The 23,525-nt window shown below is 52.0% G+C and overlaps 1 protein-coding gene and 1 pseudogene across 1 annotated transcript in view; one reads left to right on the top strand and one right to left on the bottom strand.

Annotated features, from left to right (window-relative positions):
- Stk32b (serine/threonine kinase 32B) overlaps positions 1-23,525 on the top strand; it is a 331,961-nt gene that overhangs the window by 109,398 nt on the left and 199,038 nt on the right. The window lies entirely within an intron of this gene.
- On the bottom strand, positions 4,389-5,452 carry LOC105743289 (annotated as a pseudogene).

Genomic DNA, 23,525 nt, shown 5'->3' on the forward strand with positions numbered 1-23,525 from the left:
GTTTGTAAATAGGATATCAAGTCCGCATCTTGTACAGCAATTAACCACTAGGAAGAATGTATGCAATGTGTTAATTATGGAAACTGTCCTACCAATTTGGTTTGAAACTGTCTCATTGCTATTTGTTTATCAATAAAATTATGGGGAAAAAAGAAGGAAAGTCAAGAAACAAAAGAAAATAAATGAAGCATGTTTATATATTAATGCATATGTATAAATATATTATTAAATGAAAATAAGTTTGTATGGAAATACAAGACTATTGCAAATGCTTAGAGTATTAATTTCTGATAATATTGGGAACAAGACAATAAAATTTTCTCAGTAGAAATGACAAAATAAAAAAAAAAGAAAGAAAATCAGCCGGGGGCACTGCTGCTGTCTACCCACACAACTATAAGATGGAATGCCTGGCAGGGGCAAGGGGGTGAGAACTGATTTCTGAAGCCAATGCAGAATTCGCACAACCGTTTGTTTCTAGACACTTCTGTGAGTAGCAGCCAATATGCAGGCCTCTCTGAAGCAAGAAACAGCCACAAAAATCAGTAGCAAGATCTTAGATATTAAGACCCGCAATTAAGATGAGATTAAGTAAAGTATTTAAAGACAGAGCTGCCTTGGCTAAAGCAAGGGGCAGGTGATGAGCCTGGAGGAGTGCAGAGACTGCAGGTCCCCGAGGGCCTGTGACAAAGGAATTACCTGCAGCTGCTCAGCAGCATCATTTCTGTGGAAATCATTGTGTCTGGCTGTGGATACAACCTCTAAGTTGTGTCCCAACCTTCAGCCATAGTTACCTGTCCCCGGCTTGCCCTATGGGGGGCAAGTCTTACTTATTAAAGTGCCAGCTGAGCCTGCTACTGCTCTGCAGAAGATGCTGTGGAGGCCCCCTAAGGCCACGGAGTGGATGTGCTTGTGGGGTGTGGCCTCTGCCACTGTGTCCAGTCTGTCTCCTGACACCCTCTCCTGCTGCAATCTTGGTTCCTGGGGTGGTGGTCACTCCGAGGGGCCCATGGAGTCATTGATATGTATATCCTGCTGTTCGTATCTCTCTGTCCCTCGACACATGCTGCCTCTTGGCCCAGAGTGCATCTCCTGCTCGCTGTGCCCACGTGAGAGTCTGCTCCTCCTCGGGTATCTGTTGGGTTCCCCTTTGTACCAGGCGCTGCTCTGATTCCCCAGGGTCCAGAGATGCAGAGTGAGCACAGCAGATGTCCTCTCGGGGGTCCTAGAGCAGCCACCACCTCCTCCTTTGAGCTTCTGCAGGGCTTCCTGGGCCCCCCATGTGGCCTCTTCCAGCGCAGAGCAGGCCGGGGGGGCTCTGCTGTGCTTCTGTTTCCTGCATTAGCAGTGAGCACTCCGCGAGGGGCCCACGCCTTGTTCGCGGCTATGTCCCCAGCACTGCCTCATCCCTTCCATCTGTTGTGGGTCCAGGATGGGCCGAGTTCTGCCCAGTGGTGTAGAACAGTGGACAGGACAGTCACCCCTCACCATGGAGACTACAGATCAGAGGACAGGCGTTCCACTGACAGCACATGTGCAGTCCTGCCCTCTTCCATCCATCTTCAATGCTTAATGTCCTTTGGCGACCTGAGGTCATTTTTAAAAAACAGACTTTAAACACCCCCCATGCTCTGTGATTCAAGCAGTATCCCAGTCCAGTCTCCACCTATGGGAAGGAGAATGCCAGTGGAGTTTGCCCAGCTCCTACTAGTAGTGTTTTCTTGAGTCTCTGGCATCTGTGGGACACCTTCATCACCATAGCAACCTCAGGCATCACAGGGAAGAAGTGAAGCTGAATGTCCAGGATCCATTTCTCCTCCTGGTCTGTGCCAGCTCATGTGGCATCTGTGTGGCTTCAGCCATGCTTTGAAGATGCCAGATTCCCAATCTTTGTAGTGGGCTGTGGAAGGGGTTATGGTTCTGAAGGGGCAAGGGAAGTGCCAGGCTTTTGCATTGAGAAGGCCCTGCTGGGCATGGAGGGCTGTGTGAAGAGCCAGGCTGCAGAACCACGGCTTGGGAGGGTGTACCAGGCTGGGGAGTTGCCCCTGGGGGCTGGGCAATCCTGAGAGTAGGAGCCTTAGCAGCCCACGGGATGGCCATGGGGGTTTTGTTGTTTACTCAGAGTTCAGAAGTCCTAAACAGGTCCCTGGAGTTAGAAGCTGTGTGGTGCTGCTCAGCGTGCAGCCCCTGTGTCGCCGATCCCCAAGTGTGATTCCGCCTGGTGTGCTCCATTTCAGTCTAACAGTGATGCCAACCAGTTTGCAACAATTCCAAAACTTAGCAGCTGATTCCCAAGGGCCAGCAGGAATGGCTCCAGGACAGCGCTTCTGCTCCCAAATGAATCCTCTAAGCCCAGGCCCTTGAAGCCCACACTCTGGGAACCAAGCCTGGAGGGAAGCCCCAGAAGCACTCAGATGAATAAATATGGGCCCTATCCCAAGGGGAAGAATGCTTTCCATCAGCAAAGAGAGGAAGCGTCACATTTGTATTCGTGATGGCGTAGATGTAGGAAACCTTTGTAGGCACGTAGCTCCAGAGCACTTCCATTCTCTCCCCTCCCAAACCCACTTAGAAATGCGATTTTCTAATTTTTTGGTTATCTTTCAGTGCAGGCAAGTTGACAGTCAAGATCCACTATGACAGTCACCATGCCATTTATTATCCCAGAAGCCCATTAATCTTGGAACTGAAACTTAGTGCCTCTGACCAACGTCCCCCTTAGTTCCTCTTCCACTGCCCCCCACCCTCTGTCCCACCTCTGCTTTTACAAGTTTGATGTTTCCAGAAGCACATCTGCCCTTGTCCGTCTTCTGTGGCTATGAGAACATACAAGCCTGTGTCACTTTAAAGAACAGGAGTTTATGTGGTCTGTGGAACGGGGAGCTGAGCACAGTCTCCTGTGGCTCTGCATCTGCTGCGGGCTCGCAGCTGCATCATAGCCTGACAGTGCGTGGGCAGACGCTCTACCTCAGGTACTTCCTCCTCTCCTAAAGCCACTAATACCATCATGGGGGCCCCACCCTCATGACCTCATCTGATCCTACTTCCTGCCACATACCACCAGTGAAAAATTTGAGGAGTATCCACAGCAGCATCTTAGAGGAAGGTCCCAGACCCAACCTCGGGTTTGTCTTTCTACTGTCTGCTGCTGAGTGTGGTCCCCGTCTATCTCGTCCCCGCCTTCTCCCCTCCATCTCTCATAGCCACTGAGGAAGGCAATCCTATCCTCTGCTCTTTCTAAGACATCGAGGCCAGACTCTTGGGCACAGTCCCTCACTCTGTCTGTGCTCCTCCGTTTGCTTGTTTCTTAGCACACTTCTTCCCACCAGCAGCACTCTGATGCCAGGGCCCCTGCCTGCCCAGCTCTCTGCTGTGATCCTGGCACTCCAGCAGTGTCTGTCACCGTGGGAGCCAGACAGTCCATTTGTTCTGTTGAATTGGATGTTTGTACCTGGCCCCTGGCTTGGGCCACAGTGGGTTGAGAATTCCAGAAGGAGCGGGGAGCTGGCTGCTCCCCGGGGGCTGTGGGGTCTTCAGGGCCAGGAGCCTTGCCCTCTGCCTGTCATTCTTAGCTCCCAGCACAGGACCAGGCACTTGGCATGGAAGATCAGTGATCCGCACACGCTGTTTCATATGTAGACAACATGCCAGAGCTGTAATGTGTCTGGATCGCAGATCCTCCCACTGGTCTCCATTTTGTGTCATTCTGTCCACAATTCATGCGAGGAGCATGTTTCTTTCTGGCTCCCGAGGCACAGGTCTCTGGCTTTCCAGCGGGTGCAGTGGAGGGCTGTGGCTGTCTGCTCGCTGTCTGGAGGGAGATGGAGGCTTGTAAAGCACACCCCAATCACACTCACCTGTGCTGGCTTCTCACTTCCTTCCCTCCTACTTTGCCTTCCTTGCACCAACCTGGTGCACCGGGCATAGTCCACCTGCTGTAAAAGAACTGCTAAGTGGTGTCACTGTGCAAGCACCCATTTTCCAGTTGGCGATCCAGACCATGGCCACCTGGAGTGGGACACAAGAAGCCCCGTGCCCCTTGGCTGTGTGCGCGCCAGTTTTTATCTGAGAGCTCTGCATCATTATGTACCCCACATTTGCTGTCTTTTTTTTAAAAAAAAACCATACAGCCTTTTTATTGTTAAGTCATAAAGAGGTATCAAAAGTAAAAAGCAAAAATTATAGGAGAAGACTTAACAAAACTACTAGGAGCATCAAAGGAAGTGAAAATGGTACTAAGCGCAGGGCAATTATGAACATGGTAGGACACGGAGAACAGTGAGCGTGTGCTGAAGACACTAGGGGAGAAGATCTGGTGAAATGTTGATCTCAGACAAGCGCCTAGAGAAAGAAAGAATGGGACAAGACTTCTAAACCAAACTACGTGCTTAAGAGTCATCCTCGCCATTGATGCTGTCTCTGTCATGCTCTTCCTCCTCAGCCTCTTTTTCGTCATCCTTGATCACTTCCAGCTGGTCCTCCGCCCGATCTTCATTTTCATCATCATCCAGTAGCTCCCCCTCCTCAGCAGAGTCATCCGCAGCACCCTCAGACTCCATCTTCACATTAGTCTCATCTTTCTTCTGGGAGGCGGTGGTCTGCTCCTCTTCGGTCTTATCATTCTTCATCTCCACTGTTGTTTGCTCGGTTCCTTTTCGATTTTCTCCAGGCTTTCCAGCACAGAACCCACTTTTTGTTTTATCTGGGTCAGCTCCTTCTTAATGGCCTGAAGGTCATCACCATTTAACTTTCCAGACTTGGACCAAGATCCCTGCTGGCTACTCTTAGAACTGAAGCCACTTTGGCCTCTTCAGGAAGTGTTTCCTGGTACATGCTGGCATTCGAGGGCACCACAGCCCGAGCAATAGGAGGAGGAGGAGGAGGAGGAACATGTGCTGGGTAACTGTCCATCCTGCTGTAATAATCACATGGAAAGTCATAGTCCAAGTCAGAAGAGGAGCTGAGTAGAGGGGACAGAGCAGGGTGTTCTGGTGCTGACCCGGACGTCTCCGCTGCAGATTATTTCACTCCAGCTTTTCCTCTGTTCACTTTCGGCTCTGCAGCCAGATTATCTAAAACTTGGCCAGCAATCATTCTGCCATCCTCTCCAGCTGCAGCAGCCCAGGCCTTTCTCTCATTAACATAGTGGACAAAGGCAAAGCCATTATGAACGGAGCAACCCACAATGTTGCCATCCTCGAGAAGATGGCCTCCACATCAGATTTCTTCACCACCAGAGTGTTCAGATTCCCAATGAACACACGGAAATTCATGGAGCGAGGATCTGTCTTGTTGGTAACATTGCTAGCCATCGTGTTTGAAGATATAGTTGCTGACAGTGACAAAAACCAAGAGAGAGATGAGAGAAGAGATCCGAGCCCGAATCTCCTGCTTCCAGGTTCTACATGGAGTTGACTGCTGGTCGAGGTCGGCAACACAGCAGCAACCGCTCAGTCTCCATTTCTTCACAACATGGCCCCTTGACATTTTCATATCGACTCACTTTCGTGTTTATATGCACTTGACATCTTGTATAGTGCAACGTTTTCCCTAGAAGTAAAAAACTAGCTTCTGTTGTCTTAAACAGTAGGCGATCCTAGATACGTATCCCAGGAAACTTGTGTGACATTACTAAGTCATCACACTGTGGTGGTCCTTTGTCTCCTACCAAGCCTACTCCAGCCCTGAGCCTGGGCCTGGGTCCCTCCTTGTCTCACGTGGGGAACAGGAACAGGACAGCTGTAAGGACAGGCCAGCGTCGAGCCAGGAATGTCTATGAATGCAGATAGGTTATTACTGAGTGAAAGCAAATAACAAAAAACTAAAATGAAAAATGAATGCAGGGCACGGACCTGGAGCACACAGGAGTAAAGCTGAGCACACAGCACTGCCCTTGACCATGCTGACCCTGAGCCAAGAACCAGTGGCAGGTGCCGTGTAGATACTGTCCCCTCCTTTCCTTTCCAATGCCTTTACAAACAGCAGGTACCTGGCTGGGAGGCCAGGACCTCTGCTAGTCTGTCTCCATGGGCAGGGGCCTTGGAAAGTGGCCTTTGAGAGCCAGACCCCACCAGGAATCACACTCAGATGCCAGCAGGGAAGGCAGGTAGGAGATGAGCAGAGGGCATAGGATGAGAGACCTCAGGAGCGGCGAGACTGCGGTTCTGCGACCTTACACCACTGCTGCGCCTCGGCACGTGGTCATCTTCATGAGTGACACAGTGAGGTTTGGGGATGGAGCTGGTAGGGGCACCAGCTGTGTAGGTCACCCACCATTTGGCTGACGCAGTGCCATGACTTGTCATCCTCTTGGTCAACCTGTGGCTCAAGCTGGACTCTGTTGAGGCCCTTCAGTCCCCTGAGTAGAGCAATTAAAGGAAAGATGTGGTGGGCGGGGCCCACAGCTACCAGTGTCTCATCAGTTTCTCGTGATTCTGTGGCTGTCCTCCGGGCACTTGTCACCGCCAGGGATGTCCCGTGCATTTATGTCCTTTACCAAAATGGAGCCACCATTTTTGGGCCATGGGACTTCATCACAAAGAATCCACTCACGAAATACTGGTGGGATGGGGGAGTGGGGGTGCAGAGTTCAGGCTCCACACTTCCAGCAGCTCGTCCCGCTCTGGCGTCCTCGCTGGCTGCCTCACATATCTCTAGATTCTTACCATGTCACTCGTGTTTTTTGAGGATTTAAATGGATCTTTGGAATCTACTTTGAATTTATTAAAACCTTTTAACAAATCATCAAGAAGCGCAGATGTTTGGTTTCCGTGATTGTGAGATATGCTTAATCATATACATTGATCAACAAGGCGCTCTCCCATCTGGAAATAAATCCCGTTTTGTCAGGTGTCATGGTGGAACATGGCTGTCCTTTCCAGCAAGTGACAGTGGCGGAGCCGAGATCATCTGATGACAGATCTTGACGCTGGACCAGTGCGAGACTCCTGCCGTGCAGTGTCCACCCAGTGGGACTGCTCCCGCCCTCAACACTGATTTCCCTGGGGTACACTGGGAGGGAAAACCAGGGGCCCTCCCCCACAGTTTCCATTTCGCTCCACGCTGAGGGTCTGTGCCAGGAGAATGGAATTTCTGAGGAGATGCAGGCAGACGTAGGGTTTTGTGTCTGGGTGGTCTGGAGGTCCAGGCTCAGTACCCACCCGTGCCCACCTGGATCCATGGGAGTCTTGGCCTTCCGGACATCCTGTGTGAGCTGTTACAGCGCATGGGTGTTGAGCCACGTCTGCTGCCCACACACCCCACTGAGGGCAGGCATGTGGATTGCGGATCATTTTAATTAAGGCAGCAAGGTGGTGATTCACTCAAAAACCATGCAGGTCTGCGTGTGCCAACATCAGGCAGAGGAGATACCGCGAGACGTACTTTAATGAATATGTGAAGAGCTTGTCATCAGTGTATCTGTGTTGTGGTACGACTACATACAGCTGTTGGTTCCTTCCATGCTGCGGAGCGGTGTCTCCAGTCTTGCTTACATTGTAAATTTGCCTTCCAAATGCTTCCGTTTACATCTCTAAACTGCTGCGTGTTTCAAATTAGTGGAGCTTGTTTTAATACGATTTTATTCTACCTCTTTAAATTAAATTTTCCTTTCACTTCTCTTTGGCTTTCCAAAGCAACTGAACTTTAAAGTGTTGTTATGCTAGTGAATCTTACATTACACCCTACAAATCCCAGCCTCGAGTACCAGCTGGTTCTTACAAGGCTTCTCTGGAAGTTTCTCCCACCCCTGCCCACCTGGTGGGCTCCTCTGTGTGCCACAGAACCCTGCCTGCTGCTCCTCTGCTGAGCTAGCTCCAGTTCCACCTAAGGGATGCCTTTTTCTGACTCCAGTGTTTGGGGAAAAAGCAAACTTGTCTTTCCTAGACAATTGAAATACTTCTGACTTCCAGATAATGACAATTGCTTGTCGCTGTGTCATTGTTATCATTAGAATTTAAACATCTGCAGGAGGGCCCTGTTGGAGGCTCAGTTCAGGACTCCTGGGAGGGGTAGAACTTTTAAGCGTGGGGCCTGGAAGTGGTCTTCGGTCCTTGGGGATACAGCCTTGAAAGGGGCTGTAGGAGCCTGGCCTCTTCCACTCTCCCTCACTTGCTTTCTGGCCATGGGGTGGCCATGAATTTCCTGCCTTATGTACCCAAAAAGCGAGAGCCAACTGATCATAGACTGGAACCTCCAAAGTTGCAAACCTTGGGCCGGCCAAATAGCTCAGTGGATTAAAGTGGTTGTAGGCGCAGGGTTGGGGGTTCTATCCCTGGGCCTGCCATGCCAGCCCCACCCTCAGGGCATGCTGAGTCGGCCATTGAGAATGGGCGTGGTGGCACATGCCTGTACTCCCAGCTCTTGGGAGGCTGTAAACAAGCGGATCACTACAAGTCCAATCTAGTAGTGAGACCCTGTACACCCTATAGACCCTTCCCTAAGATAAAAAAAAAAAAGTTGCAAACCCAAATAAACCTTTCCTCTTCATAAACTATTCATCCTGAGTATTTGTTATAGCAACAGAAAGCTAACTGCTAAATCACCTTAGAAAGGTTGCCTGGTGTAGAAGAACCAAGAGCCACAGCCAGGTCGCAGCTAGGAGACTTCAGATAGCTCTTGAGTTTAAGCTGCATCATTCCAATGCAGAAGTAACGTGTGCTCTTTGACTGAAATCACACACAGCAGAAAGGACAGTGCCCATGGCTCTAGCCGTGCTGAAGAATCGGCACACACCCACTTCATGCTTTGTTTTGAGCCTCCGTTTTCCGGCCTCCTTTCCCATTGCTGTTCTTGCCACTTGACATTCCAATTCCTTGCTCCCAAATCTCTATTTTCATCTTTATTGTCGCTTGGTTTCCTCAGAAGATGTTGTAGCCACTTGAAGTCATTTGTGGAACAGGCCGAGATGCCTGGAAATGAGCCGTTCTATTTTTAAAGCGATTGAAAGTTTTCGGTGCTGCCTGTGAGGGGACTTGGTGCCCAGTTCCTCCCACGCTGCGCTCTGCTCCAGGATGCGGGGCGACACAGCGGTCCCCAGAGATCCCTGGCAGATGGGCTGGTGCTGCCTTGTTAATATATTGGCCAACACCTCACACCACACTGCACAGTCTGCCAAGAGCGGTTTTGGAGAGCTTGGCTAAGGTTCCAAAACAAAATGGAAGCTTCTTCCTCCAGCTCAAATCATGGACCAGAGGCAGCTGCAGAGACACACGAGCTACAACGAGTACTACCTGCCAGCCCCATTGGCAGCCCAACTGTCCTCAGCTTCCTATTGCTCAAGAGGGCTCTGAGACCCACCCTCGAGGGGTCTGACCCGAGACTGGGGCCAGGCACTGGTGATTAGACAGCCCCCAAGGGCTACTAAGATGCAGCCATGGAGGAAGAGCCAAGAGGCCGAGACCCTTGATACTCAGGGGTGTGCACAGCATGGAACAGAAGCAGAGGCCCGGCCTCCCTGGCTGAAAATGTAGAGGCCAGCAGTGGGGCAGGCTCGGCAAATGAGCAGATCTACTGGATGGGCCTCATCTCCCCCAGGAGGAGAAAAGGGAAGCAGGAGGAGAGAGACCCAGGCACTCTCAGCAGGTCCTAGATGAGGGGCTCAGAGCCCCTCCTGGGTGAGGGCAGCTTTGCTGATAGGTCATGCCGGGGCCCAGCACCTGCCCTGTGCATCCTGGGTGCTACCTCCCAGCCTTGGCACACCTGTGCTTCTTGGTGGGTCCCATAGGTAGGAGAGAGATGGCTTTGGCCCAGACTCGGCCAGAGAAGGAGGTGTTCCTGCCTCTGGCTTTAGCAAATGTCCTTTAGGAAAGCCATACACAGTTCAGTGACTTGGAGTCAGCCGTACCCCCAAGTGTAGCTCCTGACATCTTAGGCTTCTGGAGTAGCAGGAGTGAATCAGCAGGAACATGGCATGGTATGTGGGAGGGTCTCTCCAGACCCCACCTTCTTGGCTCCAGAAATGGTTAAATTTAGGCATCAACTTGACTATACTCTGGGATGGCCAGAGAGACTGTGAGAGACGGTGTCTATGAGGGTTTCTGTGCAAGAGATTAGTGTGAGAATCAGTGGACTCACCTGCCTTCCCGCTGCAGTGGGCATCAGCACTGCTCCACGGCTGCAAACAGAGCAGGGAAGCAGAGGAGAAGTCAATGCATTCTCTTTTTGATCCAGACAGGCATTTCTGCCCTCAGACATTGGAGTTTCCAGGTTCTCTGGTCTTCTGACTCTGGGGCTTAAGTCGGGTCTCATTAGGACTCACTGCACTGTCTCTCCTGCTTCGCAGGCCTTGCACTGAGACCCCATGACCCCTGGGTCTCGTGCAGATGGCTGATGGGAGACTTCTGGGATGCCCTGATCCTCTGAGCCACTTAACAGATATAAGTAGATGATAGACAGACAATGGAGGTAGATGATAGGGAGGTAGATAGATAGATGCATAGGTGACAAATGGGTAGATGGCACATAATAAACATAGACAACAGCTATAGATAGATGATAGACAGGTAGGCGGATCTCATTGACCTTGTGTCACTGGGGGAATTCTCCCTCAGTCTCATCAAAGACCAGGCAGGGTCGAGGTACAGGGAGACAGGGAGGAGGGTGGGGCTCATGGATCTAACTGGGCCGAAGACCACCTCAGGTTCTGGAAGTGCAGGCTTTTCATCTTTGATAAGCTTTAATTTCAGAGATTTGGGCCTGGAAGAGGGGAGGCCAGAGGTGAGGGATACGGCACACCAGTGGTGGGATATGTGTGGGCTGTGTGTGTGTGTGTGTGTGTGTGTGTGTGTGTGGTAGTATGGAGCAGTGCTTAGAACCTACACTGGGCACCTTGGGGAGAAATCCTTCCCTGCCTCAGAAGATTCTCTCTTACTGATGTCCATCTCCCTTTCCTGTCTATCAGATCATTTTGGGACCCAAGGTTAAGATGGAGACCTGGGGCAAAGGAACAGAAAGGACTTTAGTCCAGTCCCCTTGGTCATCTCAACCAGGGCCAAAAAGAATATTCTCAGCACTAGGCGGCTCACTGGAGGGATGAACCTGACAGCTTTGTACCCCAAACTCCCAGATCTGCCCTAAATGTCCTTAGCTATGTCCCTCCCAGGCCTATGTCAGAGATACAGAGCTGAGTGTTATGGATGTGCTCAGGTGTCTTCACTCACCATGATGCCAGTAAAGACAAAACTACGTGAGCAGAGGAAATCTTGCGCTCCACTCCCGGCTTTAATTTTCCTCTTGTGCAGTAATTAGCTGGCACCTCATGGCTGCTGGTTCCTGAGGTGCCCCACAGGCCACCCTGCTGGACATTCTCCTGCCACCATCCTTTGCTCTGCACTGCTCTGAGCCACTGTGCCTCAGGAGACAGTGATGGGCCAGTGGCCGCCTGCACTTACTGCAGGACAGATGAAGCCTGTGCTCTTATGCTGAGCTAATGACAGAGGCTTCGGGCGCCCAAGAGCAGCAATCTTCTCTTTACAGTGGAGGCAGTGGCAGGCTGGGAAGCCAGTGGATGGGGAACTTGGTGAGTGAGATCAGGAAGGGCGGGTCCAGCACTCGGCCAAGGGGAAGACAAGGCCCACCTGCAGGGCACCTGCATGACCCCGGAGCTGCTTCTGCCCACCCAAGACAGCCTCTGCGAGAACCATGCAGACCTGTTATCATGTTAATATCCCTTAGTTATTGTGGACTGACCAGGCCTGTAATCTCCCCAAAGAGTAGACAGTGAAGGCTTAAAGGAGACCAGTGGTAGGATTTTAGGGGTCCGGGAGGATCCAAATACTGTGAAAGACATCGCAGTTCTCTGGGTTCAGACCAAAAACTTCTTTGGCCAGCCTGTATTTATTTGGTTTTCAAACAAAGAAAAAAGATTCTGAAGAGAATGGGGAAATTTAGAAGGACCTTGGGAGATATTTTCCCAAGTAGTAAATTATGTCCATCAGGAGAGCGACCTTACCTTTAGGTTGACATTTATTGTAGGAGCGTGGAGCGTGCAGCTGGTGTCTCCTTTTAGTTAATTGGGGTCGGAGCCCAGCGCCCTCAGCTGTGGCCTCATCTCATCCTTTGAGGCGTCCCAACTTCACAAGCTAGCACGGGCCTCGGCGGAGGTCAGTGAGCCTCACCCATAGAGGCTCACTGAGTATGCATCCGCCCTGTCTCCAGACGAGGGGCTAAGCCTCAGGCGAGCTCCCACGTAAGCATGAAAAGCCAGTCGGCTGATACTGAGTCCTACACCGTGCTGCTCTGCCCTGGCCTCCTTTATCCACAAGGTCTCACTGAGTGAGACACATCTGGGCAGAGCCGAGGCCAGACTGGGGGACTGAGGCTGCTCGGGGGCCCACGGCGGCACCTCCTAGCCTCCCTGAGCCCTCTGCTCCCCCCATTCTCTCTGCTGCATCCTTCCACCCCATGCAGTGCCACCCAGGCCACAGTGCCTGCCTCTCCCGCCCAACTCTCCCACTGGCTGGTTGGTTCTGAACTGCTTGATGCTGTGAGATTTCTTTCTTAGGAGGTTTGTGGACACACGTTTGTGGTATGTGGTGTTCGTATTTGTCCTCAGGAGAGGCGCGTGCCCTTAGTTCTGTTTGCTCCCCTTCTCCCTCCCTCGTCTCTTGGTCCCCTTCCCATTTGCAAAAGACCCGTCTCCTGCTTTGTTTCCTTCTGCTCTCCTGCCTTTAATTACACTTTGGGTTTCTCATGTAGGAGAAGTCATATGCTCTGACTCTGCATTGTTTCCCTACAAATGACCCAAGTTGGTCCTCCTCTATGGCACAGTAGTGCTCCGCTGTGTGTAGCTTCCACAGCGCCTTCGTCCATTGATCTGAGGACATGCAGGCCGCTTCCAGGATTTAGCTCGTATGAGTTGTGCTGCTACAATTGTACATCCGGGACTTTTTGTCTCAACAGTCAGTTATGGCTCCAGGCCAACTCGGGGGTCCCATGCGTTTTATAAAGAAAGTTTCATTGTGACACAACCAGGGCTACTCGCTAACATTGCATATCTGCAGCAGTGACATAGCTGGCCCTCAGAACAGAGCAGTGTGGCCCTTAGAACCCGAAAGGATCACTTCTGCCATGTGCCCAGGCCCCTGCAGCAGCTGTCCTGACTTTGCCTTCGGTCCCTCGTGGTGGCCTCCATCCTCTCTGTCCCCTGGGGACTGGCTCTCTCGCTCCTGGCACTGTTCTGGGGGCCAGCCACTGCCACCTGCTCCCTGCTAGGCTATCACAAGGGGTCAGGAGACACACGGGCTTCCAGGCCTTCTACCTGGGAACGGCCAGGGAGGCTGTCTACCTTGGGAGTGAGCTAAGGTGCCTCTGAAGAGGGAGGCACTTGAGGTCACTTTAGAGGGAGCCACAAGGGGTGTGCCCTGTGTGATCCTGGTTTCCTCTGGTCACTTCCTTTTATACCTCTTTTTTATTCATTTTTTTTCTCCACTACCAGAGAATGAACCCGGAGCCTTCACAGGGAACTCCGTCTCCAGCCCTTTTTATTTATTTGGAGACAAGCTCCCACTAGTTGCCCATGTCCCCAGCTGGACTTCAGCTTATGACCCTTCTTCCTCAGCTCCTCAGAGCACCAGCGTGGAAGGCGTGCGTCTCCGCTCCAGCTTCCTCACCTCTTTTACCCTCCTCCCTTTCTTTGGAAAAGGCTCACTGGGACTCACTGTGGGGTTACATCACAGTAAAGCCATTGCCAACTGAGAACATTCTAAGCTGGGAATAATAGCCTTACTGGGCTGAACTGCTGCACCTCACACGTTAACAGCGCGGACCACTGTGGAGTGTTGCTTCTCACCCTGAGGGCCACGTGGTGCCCGCCACAGGGGAGGATCACTGGCCTCAGAAAAGATCCAAACTCAAAGCTCGAAGTATGGTTTGTACTGAGCACTTAGTGTCTTGGCATCAGGGTAATGTAGAAAAATCAGTGAGTGAAATCTTTGTGAGTCAGGGAGCACCTACACATTCCAAAGAAAACACTTCCCAGTTGCTACTGTGTTACAGCAAGGCAGGGCTGTATCAGTCAGGCTTGGCTAAGCTATGCTCAGTAACAAAGATTCCCTGTGTGACAGCAGGTTCCGACCATGAGATCTCTTTCTTGTTCTTGCTACAGGTTGTTTAGCCTGAGCTGGCAGAGGTCCTGATTATGACAATGGGTGGACGGCGTCCTCGGCACTCTGCTCATGTTGGGTCTGAGGGATAGAGCCAGTCCGGAGTGACACACGACCCTTTCTGCTCAGAGTGTACACTTGTGTGGCTTCATCCACCCATGAGAGTTCAGGAAATATGTTTTGATTCTGGGTCTTGACGTGAGGAGGCCAGAGACTGCTGAGCAAGAGGGATGTTTGTCACACTCTGGTCAGGTAGAAGCGAATGAGAACAAGCCACGAGTCATGCCCTGGCGGAGAATCGAGTTTTGTATGCATTGAGCTCTTACTGCATGCAGAGCATTTTGTAGCTGTTGTGGTGCTTGACCTCATACCATCCGTGAAAAGTTTTCCTGCTGATTCAGTGTTGAGGTGAAAAACTGAGTCCCAATGCGAATAAATGACTTGGTCGCAGGCACTCAGCTGGAGGGCTTGCAGGCACAAGTTGGAAGTCCCTTCATGTTGCCTGGGGCTCCTGTGCCCTGCTCTGACCTCAGCTTTGGGTTCCTGCCTATGACGTAACAAAGGTACTGGCCCATGAGGTGGGGCCTCTTTGGAACTCTGAGCGGGTGACAAGAGGCCCTGTTGAAGAACTTACTGATTATCCTGGGTTTGCATTGCGAAGTGGGTCTTAAGTTCCTCCCCGAAGTTCCTGTGGGGGCCAGAGCCTCCAGATACTGGTGTTAACTGGCAGTGTTGGAACCTTTAGGGGTGGGGCCTCATGGGAGGAGGTAGGTCACTGCAGCTGTGCCCTTGACTGAGCACGGGGCCGGTCCCTCCGCCTCTTCTCTCTGCCTCCTGGGCACCAAAAGAGGAGCAGCCATGTGCTGCCCACCCTGCACCCTGACATCTGACAGCTACAGGACCTGGCAGCCCTGACTAGAAACTTCTGGTCACCCGCCTAATTAAGTTCTTGAGGGCCTTTTGCAAGTGTCACTGTCTCAGTTACTCTTCTCTCATTGATGGGACAAAATACACAGCACCTGAAATGAAGGAAGGACAAGATTATTTAGCGCACAGTTTATGGAGGTTTCAGTCCATCCTCAGCTGGCTCCAAGGCAGAACAGCACGTAGCAGAGGGCAGCAGTTCATAGTGGCAGAAAACAGTAGAACAGCAGAGCAAAAAAGGAGGAGCAGCGGTGGCAGCAGCGGAGAGCGAGCCCCTCTCCCTCCCTTGCACTGTGAGCCCCTCTCCCTCCCTTGCACTGCATCCAGGGTGCCCATCCCAGGGCGGGCGGAGCACTCAGCCATAATCCCAGCATTGGAGCGTGAATTAATCACAAACTCTAGAAGCCACCCCATGACTGCATGAGGCTTTGGGGGGACACCCAGACACAAACCATAATAGTCACAAAGCTGACTATCAGTGGCTAGGGAAAGGATGAGCGATTCTAATCCCAACTCACTTCACCCAAATCCAGCCCGTTGGCAGATATGGTTGCTTTGCCTTGTATGGGATAAATGATCATAATGTTTCCCAAGGGAGCTTCGCTGCACCCCGTTTTGTACAAATCCCTTCCTCCCTCCCGTGAGACTCATCAGTGACACCTGCAAGGCAAAGTCCCAATGTCCTCTCTGGCTGCCCATGCGCCGCCCACGCGGCATCCTGCCTTCTTGTTCAGTGAGCTCTTCTTGGCTCTGCCCAGCTGCCTCCCCTTGCTGTCGCTTCGCCAACAGGGGTGCAGGGTGGAGGAGATGTCTCTCTGGACCAAGGCACTGGCATCAGGGAGGTAAAGGAGGAGGGAGTAAGGACTCCATGTGAGGAAGGACCATACGGTCCCTGAACGGGCAGTTGTGGGTGGCAAGGGAGAGACTTCGGCTAATGGATTCACCTCTGTGCCTGGGCGGCGGGAGCCAGCATTTCCTCGCCCTTGCCTCTTACAGGTGTGGCACTCAGCCAACCCCATGTCACATCACTCGTTGAGTCTCTCCACGCACAGTTGTTACCTGGAACCGAGCTGACAGGCATCATACGCGCCTGCTCTGTGGAGCGCCTGCCATGGCTTCTGGGCCGGATCCGCACGGCCTCGCCTAAGAAGCGTGTGTGACACTCCCAGTCCACACATGGGAGCTGGGCTGGATGCTTCCTTGGCCTTGTCCAGACCTGGAAGATGCAACTGAACCAGAATCAAGATGCTGCCCCACAACTATCTGCTTCAGGAGCCCACTGCACTCCCTCTGTCATACTGTGTCCCCAAGAGCACCAGGCTTCTTGATGCTGACCCAGGAATTTAGGTCAAATAAATACCTAGAGCTATGTCCAGCCAGTGAGTGGCCTGGTTTAGTAGTCACTCAGCCTTGATTCCATGCCACATGCTGTAGATCCAGCCGCCTCTGGGGCTCATGCACCGCCCCTCCCCCCCCCGGAAAAGGCTTGTGGGGTATCTAGACAGGAGCCGTAACACTTCACGGATGGGTTTTTAGAAAGCAGATCCCAGTTTCTGTGCAGCAGGCACAGTTCCTGGAAGGCTCGCGTTATGTGTCCTTTGGCTCATTTTCCACGGGGAATTCACAATGTCAGACTTACACCCACAACTCAACTCGTGTGCAGTGAAGCAGGCATTTCCTTGAGAACAGCATCTTGTCACAAATAGATCAGGCTGCAGAGCGAGTCTCCGGCCCACAGAGGCAAATGCAATAGAAGATGGGGTGTGGACCACCCACACTGCGGGCTGGAAGCTGAGATTCCTCCTCTTCCTCCTCCTCCCCCGGCCCCTGCCGCTCCCCACCCCCTTGGCTCCAGGCCCTAGGTGCTAGCATGAAGGGCAAGGACACATTCAGCAGTGTAGCTCCATGAGGTGGATATGGGTTGCGTGTCCCTCCACGAGGAACCATTCCTTCTCTTTAGGATAGAGAGCAGCCTTTAGAAGTCAGGCTGCCATCCTGGACTCAGTTTTCTAACTTATTGCATAGCCTTGGTGATTGCTGCCTACTCCTGGGGATTGTTATGGAGACCACCATAGTTCGGGGCTTTGCAAGAGGAATGCTAAAATGCAGGACACATATCTTAAAAGATTAGAAGAGTCACCCAAAGATCCATATACACGGAGAGAGTGCAGGAAATCTGTCCACACACTAAAGATCCAAGGCTCCAGCTCAGGGCTTGGATTCTGTGTGAGTCTGGCTGAAGACCTTGAGCTCATAACTGTGCCCCTCATGAAGTCCAACTGGAGGCTGAGAGCCTGCAACAATATCTTATGCAGGCCTGTTCCACGGATCTGCGCTGGGAAGGCCCAGAGGTCTGTGGTGGAAGCTAGGAAGTCTGTGCCTGTGGGGTGAAGGATCTGTGCCAGCAGGCTGAGGGGTCTGCACTGGAGCCAGGGAACAGTGCTTGAGGGAAGAGCCACAGCTCCCCTGAAAGGTCCCATGGCCGTCCTCAGTGGCAGTGAGGGCTGGAGCTCCTCTGATGAGGAAGACAGCTGAGTCCCATCAGGAAACAGTGTGACCAGCTCCTCCACAAGGCTCAGCAGCACACCGTCTTCCCCTCTAGAGCCAGGAAGTGATGCTCAAAGTGAGGTCCAGAGCTCCCCCAAAGTAAGCTGTAGCCACTCAGCAACAACAAGGCGCCGAGCTCCTCTGCTGATAAGAACAGCCAAGTTCATCAAGGAAGCCAGCAGGACAAGGCCCTCTGGCAGAACAGCGCAAGAGAACCAGCAGCTTCCAACAGCTCCAGCAGCGTCTCCAAACAGCTTCCCTGATAGCCTCGCAATAGCTTCTCCTGTTGCACCTCTTCTGCTGCTGGCAGCAGTCCTCGGGCGGGCCTCCACACCCAGCACCATGCTAGCCCACTTCAGCTGGGTGGGATGAGTTGACTACCAGTTGGAATCCACCCCAGAGATAAAATACAGTGACACCTATGAGGTGGTCAGTGGTCCAGGCAGCAGGCGTGCAGTGGGCACCACAGGCATGGCGTTCACAGTGAACTTGTTCCTGTGTGGGGAGCCGAGCTTGTGGAGGCTGAGTCTGGAGCCTGGGTGGCTGCACACGAGAGGCCCACACTCCAGCTCACCAGCAGTGTGACGGGAGCAAGTTGCGCTCCCCCAGCCTCTGGTTCTCACATCTGTGAGTATGTTTCTGTGGTTTTGAAATGTCAGGTGCAGGACTAAGTCCTTGGCACAAGCTGCCTCGGACCCCAGCAACACTGTGGTGCTGGCTGCAGGCCTCCTTTCGCAGGTAGGGAGGCCGAGCTTCCCAGCCAGCAAGTAGAAGAGCCAGGCTGAGCCCGAAGCTTCCTGCTTCCAAAGCCCACGCTGCCAACCTCCTCACTGAGCCACGGGAGAGGTCTCCGGCCTCTGAGGTTCCTGGGAGGTTTAACGACGTCAAGAGTCTTGCAGCTGCTGGAACATAGAGCATGCTCAAGAGGGGACAGTGCTTTCAGTGATTATGGTTTCCAGCAGAGATTGATTATTCAGTTTCTTCCCCTCTCTCCCTTCCCCCTTCCCCTCCTCCTCCTTGCCCTCCTCTTTTCCTTCTATTCCCTCCCCTTTCCCTTCCCCCCTTCTTCCTTCCACTTCCTCCCAGGTTTCCAAGGAGTCTCTGACCACTGTGTGCCTGGCCTACCTTACCTCCCACCTGCCTCTCTCCTTGGGCTTCACATAGCCTGGGCCCTGGATCCTCAGCCACCGTGCCCCTCTTTGCTCTTCTTGTCCCCACCCTCTCTGTGCTTGCTCACCGCTAGACGTCCATCAGATCACACATACTTCTCCCTGAACACCTTCTTCACCCACTTTTCCTAGCACATGTTTGCGATGTGTAAGGACCATATTCCCTGCTTTCATCTTTAACCTAGTAAATACCAAACACTCCTCCCTGGGCCAGCGTCTCACAATGCGGCACTCTCCAGAGCCCTTCCCAGGGGGCTGTTGGAGACGTGCTGTAAGGTTCACAGAGAAGAGGTTCTGGCCCAGACAAGTTGTGGTTGTGGCTGTGGTTTGGTTATTTTGCTTGAGGAAGGGGATCCTGTTGAATACCAATCATTGTCTTCTTCTGTTTGCCAGCCCAGGTGCTCCTTTTGTTTCGCTCTGAGGAAGCCACCATCGTGCTGGGGGTGCAGCAGCGTCTGTGGTGCCGTGCACAACGTGCACGGAGCTCTTCCCTGCCACATGGCCATCGGGCCTCTCTTGGTGCTGGGAACCTTTGAGCCCCGCTCCCTCTGCTTTGTAGACTGCCCGGAAGATGCTAGGAGCACAGTCAGCCCTCCGCAACAAGCTGGGACCCAGCTGGGACCCTCCCGCTTGCTGAATTGGGTCCTGGGGGCCTTAAGTCAGCGTCGTGAGCCTCACTGTGAAGGCAAACACAGTGTCTTTCTGTGCCTGGCTTGTCTCACTTCATGACTTCCTGTTCCACCACTTTGCCACAAATGATGGGATTCTGTAGCTTTTTCTGGCATTGTGTGTGCGCGTGAGTCATCTTCGTCTCTTGTTCTGTGTGTGTGTGTGTTACTAAGGATTGAGCAGAGCCCAGGACCTTCACCCTGACTTCTATCCCCACCCCTTTTGTATTATTTTGGAACAGGGCCTTGCTAAGTTGCTGCATTGCCCCAGGATGGGTTTGAGCACCCCATCCTCCGGCCTCAGGCTCCTGGAGTGCTAGGATTAGCGCATTGCCTCTCCCTTACCCATTCGCCTACGGTTTCCCTCCCTCATCTGCTCCAGGGGAGAAAAACCCACCCACAGTCATGTTTGTTCCACAGTTCAGAATACGGGCCTGTTCGTGAGCACAACAGGCAGGCTTGCGTTAATGTGCAGACCCAGCAAGCTCTAAAGCCATCAAGCGATCGAGCCACAAGCCTTCCCCAATGGGAGCGTTTATGGCTCATTTCATAAAGTGCTGCTTACTGGGCATTTGTCACTCTGTCTTCGTGGTACCCTTGGCAGCTGATGTTACCCATTCCTCCACCCATGAGGAAAGAGAGGCCGAGAGGGTGGAGATAGCCCATCCCATGCTTGTGAAGCGCCCACTGTGTGCCTGCTGCTGTCTCAGTCTGTGTGGGGTCCCAGTCGGTCACCTTCTCATCTGCATGGAGTCTGTGCTATGTGCCAAGCACTGTTCTGGTTTATTGAAATCTTTCCAATTAGTAAGCAAATAGAAACGATTAATACTGGCTTTTAGCAGGTAGGGAGACCGAGCCAGGGGCTGCAGAGAGCCTGTTCTACGTGACACAGTTACCACGGGAAAGGACCCGGATGCAGACCAGATGAGTAGGATTACTTGTGCAAGTGATGCTCTTTCTTGACATCTCATAAAATAAATCACCTGCTGTCCCCTGCAGCTGTGGCCTTGCTGCCAGCCTGATAAAGAGCTCTGCAGGCATAATTCGGTGCTTTGTGCACTGTGGTGATGGCCTGGACCGCACGGGAGTTGGGAGAAGTGAGCACATCACAGCCTCCCCCGGCTTCCTCTAAAACCCCTGTTGGCTGCCTTGCCCACGTGTACAGCACCCCGAGAAGTCAGAATGCCCTGTCCTGCTGTGATTTCACCCCGAGACTTTCTAATTTTGTTATCTTCCCAAAGGCCACCAGATGATCTCTCTCACATTTGTCATTGTCCCTTAAAACATGATATAATTGGAAGTTGCTCTGTTGGTCGGGGGTAGGATGACATTTTACGTGCACTCAGTTCAGACAGAAATGTCATATTTGCACAGCGTTTGGTTGCTTTTGGCTGTGAGATTGAAGCGCTCATGAGTGAGAGGCGGGCTGGGGAGAAACTGTAGTGGGGAGAGGAAGCCGCTTCCTGAGGTCCTGGCAGAGGCTGCCGACGCGACGCTCCGCCTAAAGCAGCGGCTCGCTTTCTTTGCACTTCTTCATCCTGTCACTTCAGAGTGTTGCCTCCATCATCCACGCTGAAACTTGGATCGAATTCCATCAGCACAAAGTCACTTAAAAACATGTAAATATCTGTGCACCACATGCTGATGGCATAATGTCCAGGAAACGCACCGTGAGGGGATTCCGAGATGGTGCAAGCGTTCTAGGATGTCCTTGTATAAACCTGGGTGGCCCAGGCCACCTCTGGACGTAGCCTGTCGATGCCGCTGGGAGATGCAGTCACCCAGCAAGTGGAAGCTGCTGCCAGCAAGCGTGGCGGCATACTGCATTCTGTGGGAAACTTTTGGTGGTAAGCAGAAGCGTCCTCTAAGTAACAGCAACAGGTGATCATTGTCAATACGCAATTCAGTGACATAGTCATTTGTTCCTGTCATTAGGAGGCTCTGTGCGGGCTCCACTTCACAGGACTGGCTGTGCGTTGAGTGGGTGCACCCTAGTGTCACTACACACTTGTCTGTACTGTCATTCATTGCACTGTGACATCCTGGGGGCTCTGATGCCACTCAGTGACAGGAACTGTTCAGCTGCATTATTAGGGGGCCACTGTCCTCACTGTCCTACAGGTGGACTGTTGTTGCACAAAACGTTGTGTGAGGTGTGTGTGTGTGTGTGTGTGCGTGATCGTTGTGTGAGGTGTGTGTGTGTGTGTGTGTGTGTGTGTGTGTGCGCGTGATCGTCAGAGGCTGCTGGGAATTCACACCTCCACCCTCACAGTGCCTGGAGCATGTCATTCTTTTCCCCTCAGTGTAGTTCTCAGGCTCCTCTTTGATTCCTCTTCCTCCCTCCCCGCCACCCGCATTCAGCACAGCTACGAGCCCCAAGGGCCCTGCAGCTCATCGTTTCTCCTCTCCTGCTGCAGCCTGCCAGTGCCCTGCCCTGGGCGGGGGCGAAGTGAACTAATGCTCTAGTCCTTTCGTGCTCGCTCCTGCAGTTCACACTCTATGCAGCCACCAGGCTGAACTTCATCACAGCTGAAGTGAGGGTGTGTCACACTCATCCAGAACCATCTGGAATAGGATCCAAGTTCCTACTGGAATCTAACAAACAATGCATCCCTCCTTCTGCCTGCTCTGGCTTAGACTGAGAAGCCCAGACGTGAGGCAGCCAGAGATCCAAGTGCCGCGCTGGTCACAGCTGACGACTGCTGACCTTGTGCTTAGCTCTGTCTCCAAGTGGGCTTCCAGTGCATCTTTTTCTTTATGGGAACTTTCTCCTCCCCAAACCAATCATATCTTTGAAATTGTATGTATTTCCCTCTCTTCCAAGCTGTCTCATTCCTGTTTTAGTTTGCCACCCTCCCGTCTGCATTCAGACCGTTTTTAGCAAGGTTGTCTTTTCCTTGCTGGTTTCGGGGGGGGGATTTATATATGCAGTTTGTAGTTTGTGTTTCCATTTCACGGTGACTTTTAGCAAAAGAACTTAATTTACACAGAATTAAATCACGAGCCTTCATCTCTGAAAGCTAGAGTATTTGATGTCTGCTGTGTCCTGCCCAGGCCTGAAGTCGTAGTGACAGTCCTCATCGTTCCACGTGTGCATCTCCGTACTTGACCCTTAGAGCTCAGGACTGTCTGTGTAGGCTCTGCAATCTTGCCTTTGCAGATGGCGATACTTAGGTCCAGCTTCAGCTTGCTCTTTGGAGAGAACCCTTTATCATCCATCACAGTCGCTAGCTGTGGGTTCCCTTTCCCCTGCGGCCCGGTGCCCCCCACCGGTTCCTTCTCTTTGTGTGTCCACTGCTCGGTCACCCACTTGGCTTCTGTGCCCTATTCATCTACCCTGCACCACAACACAGCTACCTTGAGTATCACAACTTGATAATAAAAGAATTAACAAGAAATTGACCTCGTGGTGTCTCAGTCTTTGTGACTCTGGCATTTCTTTTAGTCTCTTATTTATTTATATTTCCCTACACTCAGAGGAGACTGAGTGTTTGGCTTGGAATTTCCATTTCCCCCTAACACTGCATTTTGGTACACGTCACCCGGTGTTCCAAATTTATGTTTCTCTTATGAGAGGCGCATGAACAGAACGTTGACACTTCCAGAGAAAGCAGCAGGGCACTTTGATTTGGGAGAGACAGGAGAAGATTCAGCTTCCCTACACTGCATTTTCACATTTGTCTTCCTGGTTGGGTAGATGAGCCGTAATAATACACGGACAAGGTGGAGTCATCTATTTAAAAGTCTAGCACAAAGACATCCAGGATTGATGGATGTATTAAAAATCTAAACATCACTTTTCAAGTGCCTGTGGTAAAATCAAGCCATTAGCTATGCAGAATCATCAATGAACTATTTCAGGAATGAATAATGACACAAAGACCCGAGGAACCTTCCTCTGCACCCTGCGACAAGAGCGCTGAGAACATAGTGCTCAGCCGGGTTCTAAGTCTAAGAGACATGTCCTGGAACATAGGAACACTAGGGAAAGAGGCAGTTGCTAAGCAGGGAGTGCTCGTGCTGGCTGTTGTTGGGAGGCACTGTAAAAATCTGTGTCACTTCGATCAGATTTTATGTCTTTTTCTTTGGGCTGCGGGACTCTGACATCCTCAGTG

This window comes from Octodon degus, unplaced genomic scaffold (genome assembly GCF_000260255.1).
Source record: "Octodon degus isolate 3935 unplaced genomic scaffold, OctDeg1.0 scaffold00006, whole genome shotgun sequence".
In the NCBI taxonomy this organism is placed as follows: domain Eukaryota; kingdom Metazoa; phylum Chordata; class Mammalia; order Rodentia; family Octodontidae; genus Octodon; species Octodon degus.